The 25,570-nt window shown below is 38.5% G+C and overlaps 1 non-coding gene and 1 pseudogene across 1 annotated transcript; both read right to left on the bottom strand.

The window, feature by feature from the left end:
- Positions 1-3,672: 3,672 nt before the first annotated feature.
- Positions 3,673-3,805, bottom strand: LOC143438703 (small nucleolar RNA SNORA17). The gene has a single exon (XR_013107401.1). It is a non-coding gene; the product is annotated as a small nucleolar RNA SNORA17 (small nucleolar RNA).
- An 810-nt stretch (positions 3,806-4,615) lies between these two features.
- On the bottom strand, positions 4,616-5,080 carry LOC143438382 (small ribosomal subunit protein eS24 pseudogene; annotated as a pseudogene).
- Between the last annotated feature and the right edge of the window lie 20,490 nt (positions 5,081-25,570).

The following is a 25,570-nucleotide window of genomic DNA, read 5'->3' as shown; positions in this document are numbered from 1 at the left end:
GCATAAATTGTGTAATTATTACAATCAGATTAATCTCCACATCATCACTTCCCAGACCCCCAAATCATTTATCTTACATCTAAAGTATGACGTTCTCATGAACACCTCCTTGTTTCTCTACTTCAAGCCTGTAGCAAGCGGTTATGAAACACGGTCACATAGTTCTTTATAAAGAACCTGAATCTAGTTAACCCAGTCACTTTTAGATTCAGATGATACAACTCCAAGAGACTGAACATATTGGACTGCTCAGTGACCAAGAATGTAAATTCCCTTGGAAGCAAATACTCACCGTGTGATATAATTAGGTTATCCGTTAATTTTACTTCACCAAAAAATCAGTAAATTCTTGATTTCCTTCCATTTTTATTATATAGCCAACAAAAATCATATCTTTTTTTGTCAATACAAATAAATGATGTTCAAGAAAAGTGAAATTTGAAAGCTGCGCTTATTTTGTCAAATTTATTTCCCTAAATAATTTTATACTCTGCCCAATAACAAAGTTATGCATGGCAGGTGGTATTCTATAAATAGTTGCAGCAATTTTAAGTCTCATTGGAACGTGATAGCCAAAAAATTTGATTTATATCTACTCCTTATTTTTTATCCATGTAAAATTTTTTAAAAGTTTAGTTGCAGAATTTTTTACATCTAATTGCATGTTTCTCATTTTCTCCAAGCTTGAAGGACCATTAACTGGACTATACAATACTTTAGACATTAAAATATACATAGCTAAGCTGAAAGAATTAACAGCAGACTAAGTACCACATTCTCAGGCAAGAGCAGAATTAAACTAGGAATCAATACCTAGAAAATCAACAAATTTGGAGGGATTAACCATACTTCTAAATAACATATGGCTCAAAAAGTGAACCTGAAAAAACTTTTGCCATTGTTAGGCTGGGTAAATGTCTCACGAGTGAAACTACTTGGATACCCAGATCTATGTAAAATCCAGAAACAGTAGTACAAGATTCAGAATGTCCATTAGAGAATGTGGGAAGCAGAGACAGGAGAATTGCAAGAGAAACTTGTAGGACAGCTAGCCAGGCTCATGGGATGAAGAAGAGGTCTCTTCTCAAAACAAGGTGGAAAACAAAAGAACAACACCCCAAGCTTGCTCTTTGAACTTCACCCGTGCACCATGGTGTACTTGTGCCTGCACTCACACACATGAGCAAGCAAACAAACATCTGCCCACATTTACACACAAATGCACACACACACACATACCACAACCCAAAATAAATTAATGCAATTATAAGAAAGAAAACAAGACAGTATCAATGAAAGCAAAGGGTGGAACATTGAAAAGTTCTGTACAGCTCATTAGTTTTATTAGATAAATTCTGTAATTATCTCAAAGGAGCAAAGAAAGAGTCCATAAACGGTAAATATCAGAAAAAGTAGACACCATTGTTTACTGTTCAGACATTGTAAAGACAAGGGAGTACTCAGCACAAAACTGTGTTCACAAACTGACCCGATTTCTTCAGATATATAATCAATTTCTTGAAAAATATAGTATGCTTTTAAAAAAATTCTCACCCAAATCTGCTAGAAGTAACTAGTTTCCCAATAGTCTACCATCCTAACTGAATAAATATTTTAAAATCTAAACCATGATTAACCAGATCCAGAGAGATGTGAACTTGTGGAATCTTTTAATCTTCTTCTCCTCCTCTTCTTCCTCCTCTTCTTCCTCCTCATCCTCCTCCTCCTCTTCATCCTCCTCCTGCTCCTCCTCCTCCTCCTCCTCCTCCTCCTCCTCCTCCTCCTCTTCATCCTCCTCCTGCTCCTCCTCCTCCTCCTCCTCCTCTTCCTCCTCCTCCTCCTCCTCCTCCTCCTCCTCCTCCTTCTCCTCCTCCTCCTTCTTCTCCTCCTCCTCCTTCTGGCTTTTTTTTTTTTTGCTTTGTTTGCTCCATTTTTTAACTTTGGATTGGCTCCTTGTGAATTTCACATAATGGACCCAAATTCTGTTCATCCATCTACTGCTACCCCCATCCTGTTTTCCACCCTTGAAACCTTCCCCTCCAACAGAGAAAAAAGAAATATCATTGAGGAAGCTGTAGCATGTGCCAGTGTGTCCTACAATGTATCTTTTTGTCCACATTTTTTGTTAATGTTCACTGCAATGAGCCATTGGTCTGGTAGGAGACCTTTGGCTTCTGCTACTCTATCTGTACTAGAACCTCATTGAGAATCCTCTCAGGTATCTTCTTGCTCTGTGTGATGGAGATCCTTTAGTTTTGGATGTGTAGGATTGACCCCTTCATGAACTCCAGTAGTGGGGTAGATGTTGAGGTAGACCAATGTAAAGCCCTGGATCTGGACCTAAGAGATATCTGAGTTGATCAGCCTGCCAGCTCTTCCACCCATATCAACAGGGCCAGTTCTTTTGTGCTGCTCAATCAAGATGCAGGATCCCCTCTCCAGAGTGCTGCAGCAGACAAGAGGCTGGGCTGGCTCTCCCCTGTTCAGACTCTCAATGCTAGCCTACCTGCAACCCCCACAAAGAGGTCCAGCTCTATCTGGCTTCCCAGGAAAGGTGCACAGTCCTCTGTCCCAAGTATTGCAGCCAAAGAGGGGCAGGGATAGATTTTCTACTCTCATAACCCAGGACATCTCTCCTGCCTGCTATAAGAGGCAAAGGGACAAGAGTTGGTCCAAAATTAAAGGGGCACCATGTCATCACATAAGTGACAGACATGTGGAGAGACCAGGTTTCCCATGTCCACCTTCTCAGGCCCTGCTTGCCCATGCATGCCATTGCCACCTAGGTCAGCTCCACTCTGCTGCCCAGATGAGGAGCTGTTCCAGATGGTGAGGGTCACAATGATTTTTCCCGCTGCCATGATCCTAGGGCCAGGTCTCCCATCTGCCACATGTCTCAAGGGGCCAGAGGAGAGGTGGGATCTCTTTCTCTCATTCATGCCCTGCACAGTAGCAGAGCCAGCTATCCCATGCTCATATCCTTGGTGCTAGCTCACCTGCCACTCTGAAATGTGCAGAATCACTCTCCTGAGCAGCTTGCTATGGCTGGGGTCAGCTCTCCTTCTCATACCCCCCAGGGCCAGATCTCACATGAATCCTGGGTGAGGGATGGGGCCAGTTTTGTGAAGCCTTTCAAACATCAACATGTCTCTGGGTGGCACCCCAGACCAGGGATGCCTGCCTGACTTTTGGTGGTAACAGACACCTGCTGCTACAAGGCTACAGACTCAGATATGGCCCCCAGTGGCTGCACAGGCTAGGACCCCACCATTGTCCTTGGTGGCTTCACCAGCTACTCACATGAGGCTACTTATTGTTCCCGCACGTGTCTCCAGTTCTGCCTCTCTTCATTGTGCTCACATTCCTCTCTTTCTCTTTCCTTTCCATTTCTCTACTGCTCCTCTTAGTGGCACTCAGGGTCTCTGAGTGTCTGAGATCTTATTTGGAGTGCTCTCAGGAGATCCATTGCACTGGGTAGGTGTTATCTTGGGGGTATCTGTACAGTTCTCTCAGGAGATCCATTGTACCGGGTAGGGGTTATCTAGGGTATGGTCTGCTTCCAACCCTGAGGTCTGTACAGTGCTGGGCTGGTGGCCATTTCAGTCTAGTTCCCTGTCTGGGCCACATGGGGCTAACTAGTGGTTGATTGTCTCAGGCTTGCTTTTGTCAGGGAGTGTAGGGCTACTAATAATTCAGATGTTCACAGGTCAGAACACTGAGTGTACAGACAGCCTGTCTCCTCTCTGCCACTTAACTGACACACACTTAACAAAGCAGCCATACCTGCAATGCATCTAGAGGCAGTTGTAGAGTCTTCTTCTCATTCAAGAACGAAGACATTCATCCACACTGTATCTTACAAGAGAAACACATTCTATGAGGCTATAACATAATCCAAAGAATTTATAGGAGAAGAAAATGACTAATATAATTTACAAATAAGATAGGAAACTGTAATCTAATAGCAAGTTACTTCAGCCATATGTACAAAAATATATATACTACGATCGAGCAGAATTTTTCTAGATATTCATAGTTAGTTCAATATTCACAAAGACAGCTAACCTACCTTGTTACAACATGAATTAAACTGTGTGAGGAGAATTCTGAGGGCTTGTGAGACAACTCCAAGAAAACAAGACAATGGTCTTGTGTAAAAGTAACTTTTAGTCTCTAGATATATTCGTTGTCTTGGAGGTCATCTGAGTAAGCTCACTCTTTCTGCCTCTTTCTGAACTCTGGTTGACTGGTTCAACTCAACTGTTCTGACTCAAACTACTCTCCAAGCTGACTGATTCAAACTGGTTTCTCTCAGCTTCTTACTGAATTACTCTGCTTGGCCTCAAACTAACTCAAACAATTTGATCTAATCTTCTGGTTCCTTCTTATTCTCTGACTTCAACTGCCTCTGCTGACATGCACTGAATTGCACAAACTCACAAACTCAGTTCTACTGTACTCCTGACACTACAGTGCACTCATTCCTCTGAGCTCATTACAATGTCTCCCAACTGACTCCACTCCCGACTTACTGATGAGTTGACTGACCAACTAACTCACTCTTTCTCCCTGCACTGCTTTTTTTTGAAGTTTTTGAGTTTATTTGTTCTCTCAAAAATCTGCACATCACAGCAGAACATCAAGTCACCACAGATCTAGTCCTTTTGCTTTTTGCCAGCACCAACATTGGCCTTTGCAGTTCATCCAACCTTCTTCATTCTGTTCTTGCATTCCTTTTGCTGTTTTCAAGAGGTTTTTTTTTTTTTTTTTTTTTTTTTTTTTTCTTCTCATAAAGGTCATGTCTTGCAAGTCTGTGGTTAGGCTCATTCTTCTTTGCGTAATTTAAAGAATCATAGGTCATGCCAAAGCCAGTTGTCTTGCCACCACTGAAGTGTATTCTGAATCCAAATACAAAGATGACATCTGGTGTGGTTTTGTACATTTTGGCCAGCTTTTCACAAATTTCTGTCTTTGGTACTGTTGCCTTACTGGGATGAAGGACAACAATGACCATCTGTTTCCTCTGAAGCAAAAGGTTTGTCATGAACTTCCAGGTCCGGATGGTTACCATATCATTCATGATGGCTACAGTGCCAGAGCTGTAGAGGAGGAAAAGAGCCCTTCACTGCTCTTAAATAGCTTCTTTCCTATGCTGTTCTCCTGAGTGTTGGGCATATCCTATCTCTGACTCATTCTGTCAAGTCTTTCACTGATTCATCACCTTGTCTGCCCCTCAATTAGATGTCATTTTCAAACATGGCTACTTCCTTCTATAAACTAATTTTTACCTTAAAGACTTCTGTATTCCAGCCAGAGGGATTAAAGGTGTATGGCATATCTCCATTTCATCCAGATTACACAGACCTAGGATTTGGATGTGATCCCTTGGCAGAGCAGCTTCTACAGTCCTGTGACTGGTGTTCCTCCCAGAGGTTTGCTCTTGGAATGTGACTTTGTCCTCCTCTTAGTTGTGGGAGAAGTGGGTTTGCATCATACTTTCCATCATCTTACTATTATTCAGAGGATATTTCTACCATTGTTTCCCTTGCAGCTTTATACAGCTTAAACTCATGTGAACATTCCTTGCCCTTATGACTGTATACACTTTAAAGACATGTGAACTTTGATCATGTGACATTGTCTAACCCTAAAAATATAAATTGTCTGATGTTTGAATATAGTTGTATGATGGCTTGTATATGCTTGGATCAGGGAGTGGTATTGTTTGGAGGTGTGGTGTGTTGAAATAGGTGTGGCCTTGTTAGAAGTAGGTGTGCCACTGTCACATGGGCTTTAATACCCTAGTCCTAGCTGCCTGGAAGTCAGTATTCTCCTAGCAACCTCAAGATGAAGATGTGGAACTCTCAGCTACTCATGGTCCATGCCTGCTTGGATGCTGCCATGCTCCCACCTCGATAATGGACTGAAGCTCTGAACCTGTAAGCCAGCTCCAATTAAGTGTTGTTAAAAGAATTACCTTGGTCATGGTATGTTCACAGCAGTAGAACCCTAACCAAATCAGTTGGCTATTGTATAAGACTTTAGTCTGTCTCATTTTTAGATTTCAATGTCCCATCTTCATGTCACCAACTAGAGTAGTAATTCATTTTTTTTAATTTTATTTAATCTTTTTTTTTTTTACACTCCAGATTTTATCCCCTTCCTGGTACACCCTCTGACTGTTCCAGATCCCATACTTCCTCCTCCTGCCTCTACAAAGATGTCCACACATCCCCACACACCCCACTTTACCAGATCTCTCCAATCCCTGGAGGATTTCCCTCCGGTCTCTTGAGGGTTGGGTGCATCTTCTCTGACTGAACCCAGACACAGAAATCCTTTGCTAAATATGTATTGGGTTCCTCATATCAGCTGGTTTATGCTGCTTGGTTGGTGAGCCAGTGTCTGAGAGATCTCAGGGGTCCAGGTTAATTAAGACTGCTTGTCCTCCTACAGGGTCACCCTCCTCCTCAGCTTCTTACAACTTTTCCCTAATTCAACCACGGGGTCAGCAGCTTCTGCCTATTGGTTGGGTGTAAATGTCTGCATCTGACTTTTTCATGTGCTTGTTGGGTCTTTTGGAGGGCAGTCATGATAGGCTTCTTTATGTGAGCACTCCATAGCCTCAGTAATAGTGTCAGTCCTTAGAGCCTCCCCTTGAGCTGGATCCCACTATGGGCCTGTCACTGGAGCTCCTTTTCCTCAGCCTCTTAAGAACCTCAACATAAAACTAGATACATTCAATCTGATGGAAGAGAAAGTATGAAAGAACCTTGAACTCATTGGAACAAGTAGAAATTTCCTAAACAGAACTCCAGTGACTCACTCTCTAAGATCAAGAATTGATAAATGGGACCTAGTGAAACTACAAAGCTTTTGTTAGGTAAAGGATATAGACAATGGGACAAATCAAAAACCTACAGATTAGAAAAAATCTTCACTCACACCACACCTGATAGACAGCTAATATCCAAAATATATAAAGAACTCAAGAAGCTAGCCACCAAAATAGCAAACAACCCTATCAAAAAATAGGGTATAGAACTAAACAGAGAATTCACAACAGAAGAATCTTGAATGGCTGAGAAACACTTGAAGAAATGTTCAAAATCCTTAGTGATCAGGGAAATGCAAATCCAAATGACCCTGAGACTCTATCTTACACAAATCAGAGGCTAAGATCAAAACCTCAGGTGACAGCACATGTTGTTGAGGATGTGGAGAAAGAAGAACACTTCTCCATTGCAAACTGGTACAACCACTCTGGAAATCAATCTGGAGATTCCTCAGAAAATTGAAAGTAGATTTACCTGAAGATCCAGCTATACTACTTGTGGGCATATATCCAAAAGATGCCCTACCATGCCACAGGGGCATGTGTTCCACTATGTTCATAGGAGTCTTGTTTATGATAAGCAGAAGCTGGAAACAACCTAGATGTCCTTCAACAGAAGAATGGATACAGAAAATGTGGTTTGTTTATGCAGTAGAATACTACTCAGCTATTAAAAATAGAGACATCCTGAACTTTGTAGGCAAATAAATGAAACTAGAAAATATCATCCTGAGTGAGGTAACTCAGACCAGAAAGGATATGCATGGTATCAGAAAGGATATGTACTCACTAATAAGTGGATATTAGCTAAAAAATACAGAATACCTAGGATACAGTCTACAGAACTCAAAATGGATAACAAGCTGAAGGGCCCAAGTAAGGATGCCTCAATCCCACTTGGGAGGGAGAAAAAAATTACAGGAGGGGGGAGGAAGGAAGAGACATGGTGGTAAAGGGGACAGGAAGGGGAATAGGGGACCTTGATCAGGTATTGGGTGAGGGAAAATGACTGAAGCCCTGATGACCAGCAGAAACCATGGAAACAGCCAACCTCTGGAGGTAGGAGGTGGGAGGACTCTCCAGAATGTATCAGAGACTTGGGAGGTGAGAAACTCTCAGGGCTCAAAGAGAAGGGCCTTAGATGAAATTTCCTACTTGTAGAGCCCACCTTCAGCAGAAAGTGAGGGCATCAAGTGAGGGATGGGATTGCCATCCCACAGTCAAACACTCTGACCCATAATTGTTTCTGTCTGAAAGAACTGTAGGGACAAAAATAGAGTGGTAATACTATGTAAGCAAATTAAACTTTAAAAAATTCACATGAGCTTATCAGATGAGGCAAAGATGAATTTAATATGTCTGAGCAGAAATGTATATCACCATCTTTAAGCCATATAGAAGAAAATTTCCTCAATGTGATACGGAACAAATGTCTTGCTAGCTTTCTTAATCTGAGCTTGGATTTTTTTTTTCAAAGGTTACAGATACATGTGTTAATAGATTTATTTTAGATCATTGTACATGATGTTTATGTAGGCCAATTAACCCTTATTTAAAATACTTGGCACCAGGGAGCTTTGATTTTAGATTTATTTTGAGTTTGGGTTTAGATTTCAATTTGGATTTAGATGCATATGTACATCACAAGTTATGTTAAAGAAAGAATTCAAGTCTAAACAAAGAAACCTCATTTTTTGCATATAACTTATATGAAACAAAAGAAAGGGATTTCACACAGTGCTCTTAGCATCCCTGCATGTTGACTGAAGCTACTATGTGAAGCTAAATATAGAAATTCCCAAGTAGTGCTGATCTTCAAAATTCTATAATTTGGAAAACTTTAGATTTTGGATTTTTAGATTATGGATGCACAATCTACAGCAATCTGTGATGTGCCATTTGTGCTGCCTAATGCTCAATTAGTTTGTAAAATATGATTCTGCTATTTTGAATTTCATGGAACACGCTTATTATGACTCTCAATGGCTTTATAATGTACAATGGATTTGTCCTCTAATTTAATAATATGTTTCTAGAAATAAAAATTCTCTAGAGATCTCAAATAAAAACTCCTGAAATTCAGAACTTGAGCTCTTGTGCGTTATAATTAATTTATCCTACTTTATCTAACATCCACCATTCTCCATATACAAATGAAAAGATGCAACTTTTCAGTGTCAGAAACTGCTGTAAGTAATTGACCCAGAAAAGAAATATTTAATATAATTATGATGTGAAAAACTTGACTTTTCCTAAAATCACCACGTTTCTTCTTGGATTTTCAAGTTGGTTATCATTTATAATTCATTTGAAATTTAGTAAAATATACTCTTTGCTTCCCATCACACACAGTTTAACTAACATGGAACATGCATGAGTATTATAGGATTACAAAGAATCTTTAACAAACAATATTTAACTTCCCAACTTAAAAAAAAGTCAATGTCATGAGAAAGGAAAGCCAGGCATAGCCAGCAGGACAAGATGAGGTTGGAGGGAGGCAGAAGTGATGCTCACCGTGGGATGAACCAAAGTTTTCCCTCTCCAGCTAAAGATGTTCTTGCCAGTCTCTTACCTACTGCCTCTCATTGCAGTTGGGTTCTCATAACCCAGCTCAGCTGACTACAATAAACTTTAGAGAGCTAAGACTCATTTCTATTTCCCTAATTTAGATAATTGGCAAAGAGTAGAGTTACTTCTCTGTATTGTGTGGTTTAGTTTTCTTTTCCCGTGAATTAGAATAGTGTATTAGAATCATGAATGGCAAACTAACAGCTTATTACTTTATACATGGTGTCAAGTGTAGCAATAATTTTAGCTATACTGCTTTGTGCTCTCGGTGGGTTGTGTGCTTCCAGCCACCCACCCAAGAGCACTTCAGATTTTCAAATGGAAGATATACACACACATACACAGAGAGAGAGTGGGGGGAAGGAGGAAGAGGGAGGGAGGGAGAGAAGGAGGGAGGGAGGGAGGGAGGGAGGGAGGGAGGGAGGGAGAGAGAGAGAGAGAGAGAGAGAGAGAGAGAGAGAGAGAGAGAGAGTTAATTTTAAAATGCCTTGGCTAGTTCAAAGGCGAGGTACTCCTAAACCTTCCTCTTCTTCCACAGGCCCAATCAGGAAAGTGGCCAGTGGCCACCTACCCAAATTCTCATGTGATTGGTTGGCTTTCTCTTCTGCAGCTCCTATGTCCAATCCTTCTCTCCCAAGACATAACAATTCTCTGTCTCCCTTTTCCCAGTTCCATGCCTGATCAAATATAAACATCCTGCCCTGTCTCTCTTTGCCCAACCATTAGCTGCTTGCATCTTTACTGATCAATCAAAAACCAACTGGAGACAAAGACCTTCAGCATTCGAACATGCAGACTCCCAATTAAATCAAAGCATTAGAACCAATCCCCAACACCAAGCGCTAGAATAATCTACATTATCTTCTTTTACCAAGTCTTTTGAACAAGGTCAAATGCCCTTATTCCATACTCTCACTGTACAATGTGTAACTTTGCATAACATGACATTTTTGCAGAACATGACATTTATTACCCATGACTGTTAGATACAAGTCTATTTCTTTTCATTACCATATACACCCAAATGATAGGTCCAGAGCCCAGCAAAGTTCCTAGTAAAAAATAGTTTTTTTGTGTGTGAATAAATAAAATTAAAAGGAAATAATAGAAAGAAAAAGGAAGACAGGGAGGGAGATAAAAGGAAGGAAGTTATAAAATTTTGTGAAAACTGTTTCTGTTGATGGATGAATGATATTCATTCATCCATCAACATGGAATGTTGTAAATGATGCCTTTTTATTGTGTATGTTATCATATTGATATAGTCAATAAAGAATTTTAAGCAAGTACAACATGTTCTGGAATTCAATGCCAACAACACCAAAGTACAGAGTCTGGGATCAAGAACAAATGGATACCCTAAGAAATGTTATAAAGACAAAAATCAAAGACAGTATGTTAAAACTAGGTAGCTAGCTTTTAGAGGGTAAAAGCATAAAGACTTGAAAACAGCACTAACAACGAGAAGCCATGGATTTTAGTGTCATCCATCATATTGGGACTAGCAATATATTGACATAATAAAAATCGAAACTCACCAGCATGTAAAAAGTGTTATATGTTACTAGTTACATCCTATGGCAGACACAGAGTACAATGAGAGAATGAGGAATGATGCTAGAATGTTGTAAAGAAACCCATGCAGCAACTACCACATGCAGTAAAACCCACTGAAAGTGCATTGCAGTGACAGCCTAGACTATCTGAGAGGCTTGAGGGCTGGCAAGTTCCAATTAGGGAAAGCCATGGCATCTGGTCATGTTTAACTAGATACACTCACACTATCTTAAGATTTCCTTCATGCATGGGATGAAAATGGCAAATATGGCAAATTCTAATCTCCACAGTGGTCATAAAACTATACTAACCTCTTTTTCTAAATCATTCTGGTTCTGTATCAAGGATGGTATCTATTTTCCATTTTTAAGTTGGATAAAGTATATGACTGCCTGAACAAGGGGAAATTACAGACCTGTTGTTGAAGAAATTCTAACACACATCAACTTTTCTTTGGTTTCTCTTGGGTTTGGAAGTTGCCTTTAAGTTGCATTCACAATGTCATGAATCCCAAGACACATGACAGGACTTATTGCACAAGTTAGTTGTCAACAGCATTCAAGGACTTAGCCACCAGCCTGTGTCAATCGGCAGACATTCCAGTACTGGTTTCCAGGCTCTGACCCTCGCTGCTGGGACCCCACACACTAAGGAGCAAAGGTGAGCTATCATCGTTGTGCTGTGATTGGATTTTTGACAGCATGATTTGTGAGCATAATGAATATTTGCTTATGCTACTAAATTTTACAACCATAGTAATTGGATCAGCTACTGAGGTTGCATATTCAATGTCATGTCATGGGCTCATAAAAACATGTGTTTGTTCTTATTTTTGTATGCTACCTTAGGTAATTTCCTCCCAATTTTCCAAGAATATTCTGAGGACTATGATTTTAAGTATAAAATATATGTTGCAGCCACATGAAAAAAACAGATATGTGATTAAGTTACTCATATAATAAATTCTGGGATGTCATGATTCAAGTAGTATTATATGTTCTCTGAACAATAACATAAGCATTTCATAAAAGATCTAATTATGTGGAGATAACTATTTCAAATAATTTCTCAATACATTATTTCTTGTTTCTTGAAAATAGTGACAATTTTATATGACTAACCCCACTATTTAAACTTCCCATTAATTAGACTTCTGGGCTCTAACATTAAAATACACAAACAATGTATTTCATTATTTAATATCATTAAGCAGCTAAGAAATTCACAGTAACACACAGTTGATAATGTCAGGCAACCAATTTCATGTTCAATGATTATTAAGTAGAACTCTGTGTATAAAGTTTGGATTCTAATAGTGTGTACTGTCCTGAGAATGCCTGACACATAAATTTTGTCAGTAGAATGGCATAGATCAAGCTGTAGCTCTAATGAAAGGAACCAAGGCTTATTTGTTCTGAGCACAACAAGAACCCCAGAGGTGAAAATGAAATTTGAAATATTTCACTGAGTATGTGTAGCAGGCATTTGGTTTCAGTACATTTTAAATGAAAAAATATGTCATTAATTCAACAAACTTTATCTACCTTGATTATTCTTGCTGAGGTGTGGAGAAAATAGATCCTCCCAGAAAAATATGACAGGACCCATACTCGCTCATTTCATGAGCATCTCTAAAGCTTCTGTTGTCACCAGCTCTTGCTCTATTTGTTGAAGAACACAGAGGTAACAAAGCATGAGGATGATATATATCTGTCTGTCTATCATCTATTTACCTATCTATCATCTACCTTCTCTCTCTCTCTCTCTCTCTCTCTCTCTATATATATATATATATATATATATATCCATCTATCTATTCATCCATCCATTTATCTATCCATATATATATATGGATAATATATATATATATATATATATAATCATCAACCTCCATTCATCTGCCATTCACCATTTTATGATTGCTGCAAAATACATGTAAAGTAGATGGAAGTAATTAATCATAAATACTTGATGATATTTTTCAATATCATCAATGATAAATAATATGACACCAGTTAAAAGAGCTATTTTTCTTTAGCCATTTGTGTGGAATCTAGATTCTAGGACTCATAAAGAGATAATGACATTGGGTACTGATGGGGAAGAGGTATTACTGCTAAATGTCTAGGGCCTCCCTTTGGGCTCCTGTTCATACAATAAAGTGCAATGTTTTATTTCCTGAAAATGAAATTCAACATGGAGCTATAAGTATTCATCTCACTATCCCCAACCTTTTGTTGAACTTAACCCAGTCAAATTGTTCTTTAAAAAAAGGCAGAGACAGGCGGATTTCTGAGTTCGAGGCCAGCCTGGTCTACAGAGTGAGCTCCAGGACAGCCAGGACACAGAGAAACCCTGTCTCGAAAAACCAAAAAAAAAAAAAAAGAAAGAAAGAAACTATGGGATGCAGACAAGTCAGAGGACATATTCAAGTCATATAATAGATTGGATGCTGGGGTATAATGTCCAAACAGTCCTTATATGGTGGATGATGGCTTTATGATACACACAGTGCTTTCCTTTTGATACAACAACAAAAAATTACAGGATTACATTGGAATTAAACATTTATTTATATTGTTCACCTAGCGTAGGAGTTTGATATAGATCTTGGAAATATTTCTGCCAGCTGGCTCTAATAAAGAAGATAATTTGAAGTTATTTAATTAATTAATTACATGTCAACAATGAATAATTATTGATCTCTCCTGTAAATGTTCCAACATTAGGTGTTATGCTTTAAATATTTGACCTATGTATTAAAGTTTTCTAGAGAAACAAAAGCAGTGGGATGAATATATATTTATGTATATTAGATGGATTATGTATAATATATTTATTAACTTGGCTTACATGGTACAGTCTGAGTAGCCCAACAATGGCTATCCTCCTACTGTAGAAGCAGAGAACCTGACATCTGCTAAGCCCATTGAGCTGGAGACATCTGTAGTCCAGGTCTAGTGTTGAAGACATGGAGAATGTCTAGAGAGCCACTAATCTTCAAGCCATATAATCTAGGCAGACATTCACATGCATGCTCACAGTCTTGTCGTATGAGTGATTCTAGATCTTGTCAAGTACATAATCAGTAATAACCCTCATAGTTTCCAGGAAGTTCTTCTATATTAGGCTTTGTGGAAACTTCAGGAAACAGGTTGTCTCTGGAGAAAGAGACTCAGTGGGGTCATGTTCTCAAAGATCACGCTCTTCTTCCTGTTTTCCATGAGAAAACTTTCTCCTCTTTCAAATTCTCCTGCTACCATGATGCCATGCCCAAGAGCTAGAGGCCATGGACAGTGAACTGAAAGATCCCAAACTGGGAGCTGGATAAACACTTCACCCTGGAAGCTGTTTACTCGGGTACTGTGGACCTAGGAGTGCAAAAATAGTTAAAACAATAAGTATTTCCAATAAGCACATTGTTGTCATAAAATAGTGAATATAATAAGTTTATGAACTCCAATACAATTTTATAACATTAAAATATGTGTGTGAACATGCACGTGCACTCACACATTTTCCCTCAATGCTTGTCTGTACACTATATTCAAGTAATGTCCACAGAGGCTAGAAGACAACAGATCAACTGGAATTGGAGTTACAGATGATTGTAATCTGTTACATGTGTGCTGGGAATCAAACCCGATTCCCACTGGAAGAGTATCCAATGCCTTTCACGCTGAACCATCCCTCCAGCCCCAAATTTTATAGTTTAATAAATGCCACAGAAAAGATAAAATTCTATTCCCTTCAAACAACAACAGCAACAAAAGGTCTGGATTACCAAAAATATTCTAACTTGGAAAATCTCTCATTTCTGGGTTCTTTCTTTTGAACTAAAAATTAAATTAAGTGGTTCAAACTTACAGATAAACATTTTTTTAAAAAAGAAGTTTATGTATGTTTTATGCTGACAATTACCCCCAAAATGTAAAATGTTTATGCCAGCCTCATAAGTTAAGTCATGCTAAATGTAGCTCTAAAACATACTTTTTTCTGAAATCTCACTTAGAGTTAGGAGTTAGCCTAGAAATGCCACTGTTTTATTCACTATATTCTTATTTCCCCCAGGAAAAAAATAGTGTCAAGATTCTATCACATAAACTAAAGACAAGTGACTGAAAATTTCCAGAAGATTTTCTTTTCAGTATTTGAGATACTATTGTGATCTATTGAAAACCACAAAAGAGGAATACATAAGAGTTAACACTTAAGGCGATCTGCTTTCTGCAACATATTTGCCCAAGAAGACTATTAGGAGTCAATTAAAGTGAAATTGATAGTTTCTAATTTTCAGAATAATCTTAACTCGTGTGAGAATTTGTAATTTATGGATAATACATATCTTGCTAATTGTTCCAAATATTTGTATACATTAAAGGATAGGAAAAGAACATTTTAATAGTTTATCAGGAGATACTAAACTGATAAAATGCTAGTTAGGGTTCTCACATTGGCACTCACAATGAAGAGTATTGTAAGCATTTTTATTAATTTACTCTCTCATCCCAACCACAGTCGACCTCCACCCCCACCTCTGTCATTCCAGCTCATTCCCCACCACATCTTCCCACCCTACCCACTTCTCCTCTGTTTTCCTTCAGAAAAGGTCGGGCCTCCCAGAGATATCAACCAAACATGGCGTGTCAAGTTGCAGTAAGATTAGGCACCTCCCCTCATAGTAAGTGTGGACAAGGTAACCCATTAAGAGGACAAGAGTCCCAAAAGCAGGTAAAAACATCAGAAATAACTCACACACACTCTGTTAGGAGTCTCAAAACACCAAGCTACACAACTCCAACACATATGCAGAGAGGGTTTACATTAGACCCATGCTGGCTTCCTGATTGTCGATTCAGTCTCAGTGAGTCCCTATGAGTCCAGGTTTATTGATTCTGTGGATTTTCCTGTGGTGTCCTTGACCACTATGACTCCTACAATCCTTCCTCCCCCTCTTCCTAAAGATGCCCTGAACTTTGGCTAAAGTTGGTTGTGGGTTTCAGTATCTGTTTCTTTCAGTTGCTGCATGAAGCCTCTCTGATAACAGTTGGTTAGGCACAAATCGATGAGAATAATAGAGAATCATTAGGCATTATTTCATTGACATTTTTTTCTAGTTTGGTATGATCTTAAGTTGTGGTCCATTTGGCCTCTGCTTCTGGTCCTTCAGGCAGTGTCTCCATCTGGTGGCATGGGTCTCAAGCTGGACCCATCATTGGTTAGCCACTCCCACAATTCGGTGCCACCTTTACCCTAACATGTCAAATTATAGGTCAAAGGTTTTGTAGCTGGATTTGTTTCTAATTTGCTCCATTGGAAACCTTGCCTGGTTATAAGAGATGGCTGGTCCAGGCTCTGTATCACTTATTACTAGGAGTCTTAGTAAGATTACCCTAATAAATTCTTGGAAGTTTCCATTGCACTATGTTGTGGATTTGGTTTGATGCTTGCATTATGTTATTTGAGTTTCCAAAATTTCACAAGAATCCCGTATGTGAGATGCTGAGGGCCCCTGCCCCCAGTTGGCTCTTATTGCTAAATACAGTTGCCAATGGCTAGGCAGGGAGACAAGGCAGGACTTTAGGATTCATGGGCAAGGGGACCAATGAAGAACGAGAATCGCCATTGTTGGGAGAACAAGAAGATTCAGGCTTGATATCTGCAAAAGGGAAAGCATACAATCATGTAAGAGCTAGAGAAGAGCAGCCCCAGTAGCCCACCCCCCCCCAATTGAATCTAGGGAAACAAAGATGAAATATAGATTTTGGTTAAGTAATAATTCTGGGGTATCAGAAGGGAGGCATTAGTGACAGGAAAATTTGGGAGTGACCATTGAGCAGATTGAACATATTAAATATAAGTCTCTCAGTCTCTCTCTCTCTCTCTCTCTCTCTCTCTCTCTCTCTCTCTCTCTCTCTCTCTCGTGTGTGTGTGTGTGTGTGTGTGTGTGTGTGTGTGTGTGTGTGTGTGCATGCACTTGCATGTGTGAGAGTTCCATTCAAAAATCCAGAGCATCATGACGGGAAGCAAGAAATGTATATACCACCTCTGGGGAGATTAGAGAGGGGTACTCGACTACAGCAACACACTAGATTTCTAAGTTGCTCTGAAATTACACCCCAATTCCAGTTCTTCCTTCCAGTACTCATTCCCTTCATCCTCTCGCCTACCTGTTTTCGCTGTTCCCATCCTCACATACTCACGGCCCATCAGCATATCTATTTTATTTCCTCTTGCTAAGGAAAACCATGAGTCCACACTTGGGCACTCCTAGCTTCTTAACCTTGCTGGGTCTATGAATTTTAGCATGATTATTCTTTACTTTACAGTTAGTATCTGCGTATAAGAGAGTATAAACCATATTGGTTTTTGGTGTCTAAGGTGAATCACCGAGGATGCTTTTTTTTTTTCTAACTCCAATAATCTGCCTTCAAATTTCATGGTGTCATTGTTTTTAACTGCTAAGTAATTCTTCATACATAAACATACCACATTTTCTTCATTCATTCTTCAGTTGAGGAATACCTGGGTTGCTTCCAGTTTCTAGCTATTATGAATAAGACTGCTGTGAACATAATAGAGCACATGTCCTTGTAGTATGGCAGAGCATCTTTTGGGTATACATCCACTAAGTGTAGCTGGGTCTTGAGGTAGACTGATTTTCAAATTTCTGAGAAACCCCCATATTGATTTCCAAAGTGGCTGTACAAGTTCTCACTCCCACCAACAACTGAAGTGGAAGTTTCTAGATATGTCAGGTGATACAGACTCACCTGGTGTTTTGCTGATACAGACTCACTTTGTGTTTTGCTGAGGCAAAATCCCTGAGGGGACACTTGATGTTTGGAGAAAGTATAAATAGGACTCAATGGACAGTAATGATGTGCTTGCATAGCTGGCTTTGTAAAGTTTTGTTGGTCTCTTGTCTTTGCTGATCTTCGCTTCCTTAAGAGAGGAACAGCAGAGAACTTCTCCTGGCGTCATGGCTGATTCTGGTCATTTCCATTGACTCAGGCCAATTCGGTGGAAGCCTGGCTGTCTCTACTGAATCATGGCAATGTTGCTGATTCATGTTTGGTATCCTGACACTACTGAACTTGACTACTGGCATCCTGACTAACAGAGATTGGAATCACGTCAAAGAACTACTTCTAACAGGTCCACCTCCCCCTGTCCTACTTACCATCTTTTCTCCCCTACCTTTGTACAGTGGGCAAGAAGGGGGTTCAAAGAATTGAAGAACCCTTATTAAAAGTAGGTTTTAAAAATATATAATCTTATAAACAATGGAAGAAGCTGCTCCTTGCTCCACATCCCACCAGCATGAACTATTACTAGGGTTTTTGATCTTAGCCATTCTGACAGGTATAAGATTGGATTCTCAGAGTCGTTTTGATTTGCACTTCCCTGGTGGCTAAGGATGTTGAACATTTCTTTTAATTGCTTTTCAGCCATTTGAGATTCCTCTGTTGAAAATTCTGTTTAGACCTGTACCCCATTTTAAAATAGGATTACTTCATTTGTTAATGTCTAGTTTCTTCAGTTCTTTATATATTTTGGAAATTAGCCTTCTGTCAGATGTAGAGTTGGTTAAAATTGTTTTTTTCCATTTTGGAGACTGACATTATGTCCAATTGATGGTGTCTTTTGCCTTACAAAAGCTTTTCAGTTTTATGAAGTGCTATTTCTTAATTGTTAATCATAGTGCCTGTGATATTGGTGTTCTTTTCAGGAAGTTGTCTCCAATGCCAATCTGTTGAAAACTATTTCCTACTTTTTCGTCTATTAGGTTAAGTGTATCTGGCTTTATGCTGAGGTCTTTGATCCAGTTGCATTTTGTGTAGGGTGATAGATATGGATCTATTTGCATTCTTCTACATGTGAAGATCTAGTGAGTCTAGCACCATTGTTGAAGATGCTTTCTTTTTTCCATTGTATATTTCTGGCTTCTTTTTAAAAAAAAAATCTTGTGTTCAAAGGTGTGTGAAATTATTTCTGGGTCTTCTATTCAATTCCATTTATCAACCTGTCTGTTTTTATGCCAATACCATGTGGGGTTTTTTGTTTTGTTTTTGTTTGATTGGTTGTTTGTTTGAGGGTTGATGTTGCTTTTGTTTGTTTGCTATGACTCTGTAGTGGAGGTTACAATCAGGGATGATGACACCTCCAGAAGGTCTACATTATTGTATAAGATTATTTGAGCTAGTATGGATTTTTTGTTTCCCCCCCAAAAGAGTTGAGTATTTTCTTTAAAGATCAGTGAAGAATTGTGTTGGAATTTTGATGGGGAATTGCATTGAATCTGTAGATTGCTTTTGCTAAGATTTCCATTTTTGCTATATTAAGCCTACTGATCCTTACATATGGAAAAATCTTTCCATCTTTTGATAGCTTCTTTAATTTCTTTCACAAAGACTTGAACTTCTTATCATACAAATCTTTTACTTGCTGGGTTAGAGCTACCTCAACATATTTTATGTTATTTGTGGCTATTATGAAGGGCGCTATTTCCCTGATTTCTTTCTCAGTCCATTTGCCACTTGTATATAGGAAGGTTACTATTTTTTTTTAAGTTAATCTTGTATCCAGATACTTCACAGAAGATGTTTATTAGCTAGAGGAGTTACCTGGAACAATTTCTGAGGTCATATATGTAAACTATCATACCATTTTCAAACAACTGTATTTTGATTTCTTCCTTTCAAAATTCCAGCTCCTTGATCTCCTTCAGTAATCTTATTGCTGTAGCTAGAATTTAAAGTGCTACATTGAATAAGCATGAAGAGGGTGGGCAGCTTTGTTATGTTCCTGATTTTGGTGAAATTGCTTTGACTTTCACTGCATTTAGTTTAATATTTGCTATAGGCTTGATATAAATTTCCTCTATTACTATTAACCATGTTCCTTGTATTCCTGATGTCTCCAAGACTTTTATTATAAAGGGTTGTTGAATTTTATCAAAGGCTTTTTCAGCACCTAATAAAATGATCATGTGTATTTGTTCTTTCAGGTTTTTTTATTGTGAATTACAATGATTTTCATATATTGAAACATCTCTGCATCTCTGAGATGAAACCTACTTGATCATGATAGATGATGTTTTTGATGTATTCTTGAATTTGTTGTGTTCTTGAAGTTAGAGAAATGTCTTAGGTCCCAGAAATACGTTGCATTAACAACTTAGACAAATGGAAGTTCATACTGTGTAGATCACCCTGAGCACACAGAGAAACTGGAATGTTTATATAACACACAAGAAGTACAAAGCAATAATGAAATATTTCATTTTCTGCTAATAAAAGTTCCAAAAGATAAAGTATGAAATTGTCAAGTAATTAAAATAGATTTGATAATAATAAAAGGAATGTTGGCTTTTAAATTTAAATATCCTTTTTAGTGGAGGCGAGTCTGAATAAAATGATCGATACAGAGACACATGAGCATACTACATTAGTAGTAAAAAGAGCTTTCTAAAATAGTCTAAGAGGAAAAACATACGGGGGAAAAAGACTTGGGGCTAACATAAAATTTCCTTTTAATAATGTAAGAGTCAGAAGATGATGGAACAGTTCTGCAAAAGTTGGTGATAACTGTTACATAGACAGAATTTAGAATCACCTAGGAGTAGAACTCTAGGCATGCTATAAGGGGTTAGTGTTATTTTGTTAAGTGATGTGGATAGACTTGTCTCTATTGTGGGTGGCACTGTTCCTTGGATAGGGGATCCTGAACTATATAAATGGAGAAGGAGAACTGAGCATCAGGAAGCATCCATTGCTATCTGTTCCTGACTGTGGATGTGATGTCACCAGCTGCTTCTGGGATATGATGTCACCAGCTACTTTAAACTTCTGTTACTTTGAATGTTTTGTCATGATGGACTTGTGATATTGACTTATAATGCAAAGTAAACGAATTCTTCCTTAAGTGGCTTTTGCCAGGATATTTCATCACAACAATAGGAAAAAATTAAGTTACTTTAAAATCCAGCATTAACTAAATATTAATTATATAGTGTATAGAGAAATTGATATATCAGATAAGCAAGGAACTTGAAAAATCATAAATGTTTTCCTCTGTCAGTTGCCTAGTGATACAGAAATACGAGGGAAGAAGTCAAGAAAGATGAAGATACAAACTCTACCAAGTAGGATCTGGAAGCCAAGTAACAGTGATATAAGATTCTTTGCTGGGATTTCTTTATCAAATGAATATCACCAAGAACAGAAACCACATAGTCAGCATGCTGGTGTTTCTCATTTGAGCCTCTTCACTTTTCTAGCTAAAACCTACTCCCTAAGGGAGAAAACTGAAACTTCCTCTTCTTCCAAAAATCAATATAGTACTTTTGTGAAACATTATCTATGTATCCTTGGTCATGTAACAAACTCCGAACCTCAATTTCTTTGTTATATGTGTATGACAGTAATATTTTCTTAATAGATATTCATTAGGAATGAATATAAGGCTATAAAACACGCAAATGACAGTCAATAAAGGTAACACTCAGCAATCATACTTCAGGAAGTCCACACTGGCTTTTGCTGAGTCCGTACCTCCTATGCTGCTCTATAATCCATAAAATGTCTGTGTTGACATTATTGTCATTTCCAGATGTAATAATCACCCATCTAAGACCAGGTAAACCAGCACTTCATTGAACACTACTGGCATCTTAAAAATTCTTGTCAAAAAGAATCATTGTTTTTGAAAATGCATTGATAAAGTAGTTCCATGCAAAATCTATACTATAAAAGTATTAGCATTTGACACATACAAATATAGGCCTCACTACAAAATAGATGTTTTAGCAATGGAGCTTAAATGAAAGGGAAGATAAGTGTTTCCAGCATACCATGTCTCCTAATAATACACTTTTTAAAATGTCAATATCATGAGTAAGAGTCCTTACCCTTTGCCTAAAGAAAATGGCTTTCATGCCAGTAATGAAGAATCACTTGTGCCGTGGCAAGTGAATCGTAGTGATCAATAACAATACTCAGCACTTAGGTAGCAATTTTCATCTTCAAAGCAATTTACTGGCATTAAGCAAATCCACAATGTTGTCAGTTTCCAATGAGGAAATCCATGAGATGTAAAAAGTTGCAGCTTGCTTGTCCTTCGAGATTCCAGGATACAGGTTGTGGAAGCAGGCATTTTCCACAAAGTATGTGCTACCAGGGCACTTGATGCAGTTAAAAGAATTAAACTGATGGTAGATATTTTAATTTACAAAAACAATAGATATGATATTGTCAAAATGTGAAAACAGAAATACCAAGAAGGACAACTATATAAATTTCACTAAATCTATATATTCGTCACCTGTCAATTAAAAAAGAAGCTTAGACAGATAGTGGTGATGCACACCTTTAATCCCAGCACTTGAGAGACAGAGGCAGGCCTATTTCTGAGTTCGGGGCCAGCCAGGTCTACAGAGTGAGTTCCAGAGTTCCAGAACAGCCAGAGCTATACAGAGAAAGAAAGAAAGAAAGAAAGAAAGAAAGAAAGAAAGAAAGAAAGAAAGAAAGGAAGGAAGGAAGGAAGGAAGGAAGGAAGGAAGGAAGGAAGGAAGGAAGGAAGGAAAAGAAGAGGCTTATGGCTGGGTATGGTGGCACAGGACTTTAATCCCAGTGCTCAGGAGGCAGAGGCTTGCAGATCCTTGTGAATTCAAGTCTAGCCTGGCCTACATAAGGAGTTTCACGACAGGTAGGACTACACAACAGAGAAGTCTTGTCCCATGAAAAAAATCTTTTGTTGCATGTGTATGACATATGTAAATGCTCTGTGTGAGCATGCATGTGAATGTGTACATGTACATCTGTATGGCAGCAGGCACATCCCACAGCTCAGGTATTGAGAGCAGAGGACAATGGCTACCAATTCTTGCCTTCTGCCTTGTTAGACATAGGTTCTCTAGCTGTCCTTCACTGCCTTCACTAGATAGCTGATCTGCAAGCTCTGGTGTGTGTCCTATAGAAGCACTAGAGTTACAGATATGTGCTACTACCCTGGCTTTTATGTGGGTTCTCGTGATTCAAATTGAGGTCTTTATGCTAGTGTGACAAGAAGTTTTCCCACTGAGTAATTTTTGTGGTTGCCACTGGGAGGCTTAATAATCCACTCTTATTACACTCTGTTTTAATCAACACTAACACTTCCCTATTGCTCAGTGTCATTGGCAATAATAGATATGTGCTTTTGTCTATTTTAAAAATAAATGACTTGCTTTTGTCAATATTTTTATGTTCCAGTAAAAATAAAATAAACTGCTCCGACAATTTTAATGTACCATGAAACACAGCGATTCTTTTTTATTTTGTATAATTTATTATGGAGGATAACTTATAATTAAATAATTAATTTTACACATTCCAATATCACCCCCTCTTCTCCTATTCCCCCCTCACAGCTCCTCCCCTACTCATTCTCCCCTTCTCCTTTGAGAAGGGGGAGCCCCAGTATCACCTCCACATATACTGGCACATCAGTCACTAAAGGACTAGGCACATCCTCTCTCACTGAGGCCAGACAAGGCAGTTCTGATAGGGGAATGAGAGCCACAGGCAGGCAACACATTTATGGACAACACCTGCTCCAGTTGATGGAACAGCATGAAGATCAAGCTGCACTTCTGCTATCTATGTGCAGAGGGTTTAGGTCCAGTCCATGCTCACTCTGGTTGATCATTCAGTCTCTGAGCCCCCAGAGGTCCAGGTTAGTTGACTGTGTTGCTCTTCCTGTGGAGTCCCTATCTTTCTCAGGTCCTTCAATCCTTCCCTCAACTCTACCACAAGACTTTCCAGCTCCATCAAATATTTGGCCATGGATCTCTGTGTTTCAGTCAGCTACTGGGTGGAGCCTCTCAGAGGATACTTATGCTAGGATACTGTCTGTAAGCATGACAGAGTATCATTAATAGTGTCAGGGGTTGATTCTTGCCTATAGAAAGGGTCTCAGTTTGGCCAATCATTGGTTAGCCGTTCCCTCCTTCTATGCTCTATCTTTGTCCTTGTCCATCTTGTAAGCAGGACACACTTTAGGTCAAAGGTTTTGTGGGTAGGTTGCTGTCCTTATCCCTCCACTGGGAGTTCTGTCTGGCTCCAGGAAGTGGCTACTTCAAGATCCATATCCCCAGCTACTAAGAGTTTCAGCTCGAGTCACTGCTGTAGCCACTCTAGGGCTTCGCCCATCCCAGGTCACTGGCACATCCTAGAGATGCTCACTACCACACATGCACCCACCAAGAGAGAATTTAGTTCTCTTTCCCCTAGTCTCCCTACATCTGATTTCCCCACCCACTTCTGCTCTCCAACCTCTCCCCCAGCCCATTCTCTCTGTCCATCTGCCTCTAATATCTATTTTAATGAGTAGTCCGTGGTGGTTACTGCAACTATAAAGCTTTTTTAAAAAGAGTTCTCTAAGTGTTCTTAATAGTGTAACATTGTTAAATGAAAAAGGTATGATCATTATCTTCTATTCTGTGAATAGTATTTTCATTTACTTGATAGAATTTTGATGCACAGGGTACATCAATTTCAGTCATATAGTTACTTTTATTTTGCTATTGTTAATGTTTTGTGTGATGTAGTAAAACCGTTCGTTAGATAAAGGTTACAGAAGTTTATAACTATGCTTTCTTATGAGACTGCATTGCCTCTGATAATGTTTTTAATGGACACTTAATGCGTTTTCTATACACAAAATAGTGTCAACTACAAATTGAAATATTTTCCTCTCCTTCAATATAAAAACCTTTCATTTATGCTGTTAAATTATGCTGCTAAAAATGTCTACCAAATTATAAATAGATGTAGCTACATGGCTATCTTTTGTTGCTCCTGATTTAGGTGAAAATTTCTTTCCAAATGGGTTTTTCCTAGGTACCATTTATCAGGTTAAGTAAATTCTGGTGTAATCTTAACTGAGTATGCACATTGAACTGTGTTTGTGTGGCTCTATGTTAAACTACTTTTCTTTAAGCAATAAAGAAGAATTTTACTGTGTTCTGTGTAATACGTATATAAAAAAAAACAGGAAAGTAACGAGAAACAGTATTCTTGTTCCAAATAAAGCAATCCCAAAGACAGGGCATACTGAATGAGTTTTGAACATGATGTGTATTGGGGAAAAAAGGCTCTTGTCTTATTAAAACTACACTTTTTCTGCATACGGTATTTAAAGCTAACTGAATATTGGATAACTAAAAGAAACTCTCTTCTTGATATAGCACAGAGAGTAACACAGAGGCATGCACATGTATGGTGTTTTTTTGTAATATTTATGTGAAAGTACTTTTATTTCAGCTATTAGGAGGAATTTTGCTGTGTTCTGTGTAATGTGTATATGAAAATACAGAAATTTATTGAGGAACAGTATTCCTGTATCAAAATAAAGAACTTCCAAAGACAGAAAAAAAATCTATTAAATTTTTCAATCATTTCTTGAATTTATTTTGATAGTTTCTATGTGTCTAGTTATTCATGTATTTCCTCTATGATGTTTAGTCTGTATCTGTACAGTGGAGTTACGATTTGTGCTGTTATTGGCACAAATTATAAATGTACATATTAAATACTTATTAATATACATGGACTTCCCTTTCTG

Source organism: Arvicanthis niloticus, chromosome 25 (genome assembly GCF_011762505.2).
Source record: "Arvicanthis niloticus isolate mArvNil1 chromosome 25, mArvNil1.pat.X, whole genome shotgun sequence".
Taxonomy (NCBI): Eukaryota; Metazoa; Chordata; class Mammalia; order Rodentia; family Muridae; genus Arvicanthis; species Arvicanthis niloticus.
The sequence above is the reverse complement of the archived record's forward strand: the minus strand, read 5'-3'. Positions and strand labels throughout refer to the sequence as shown.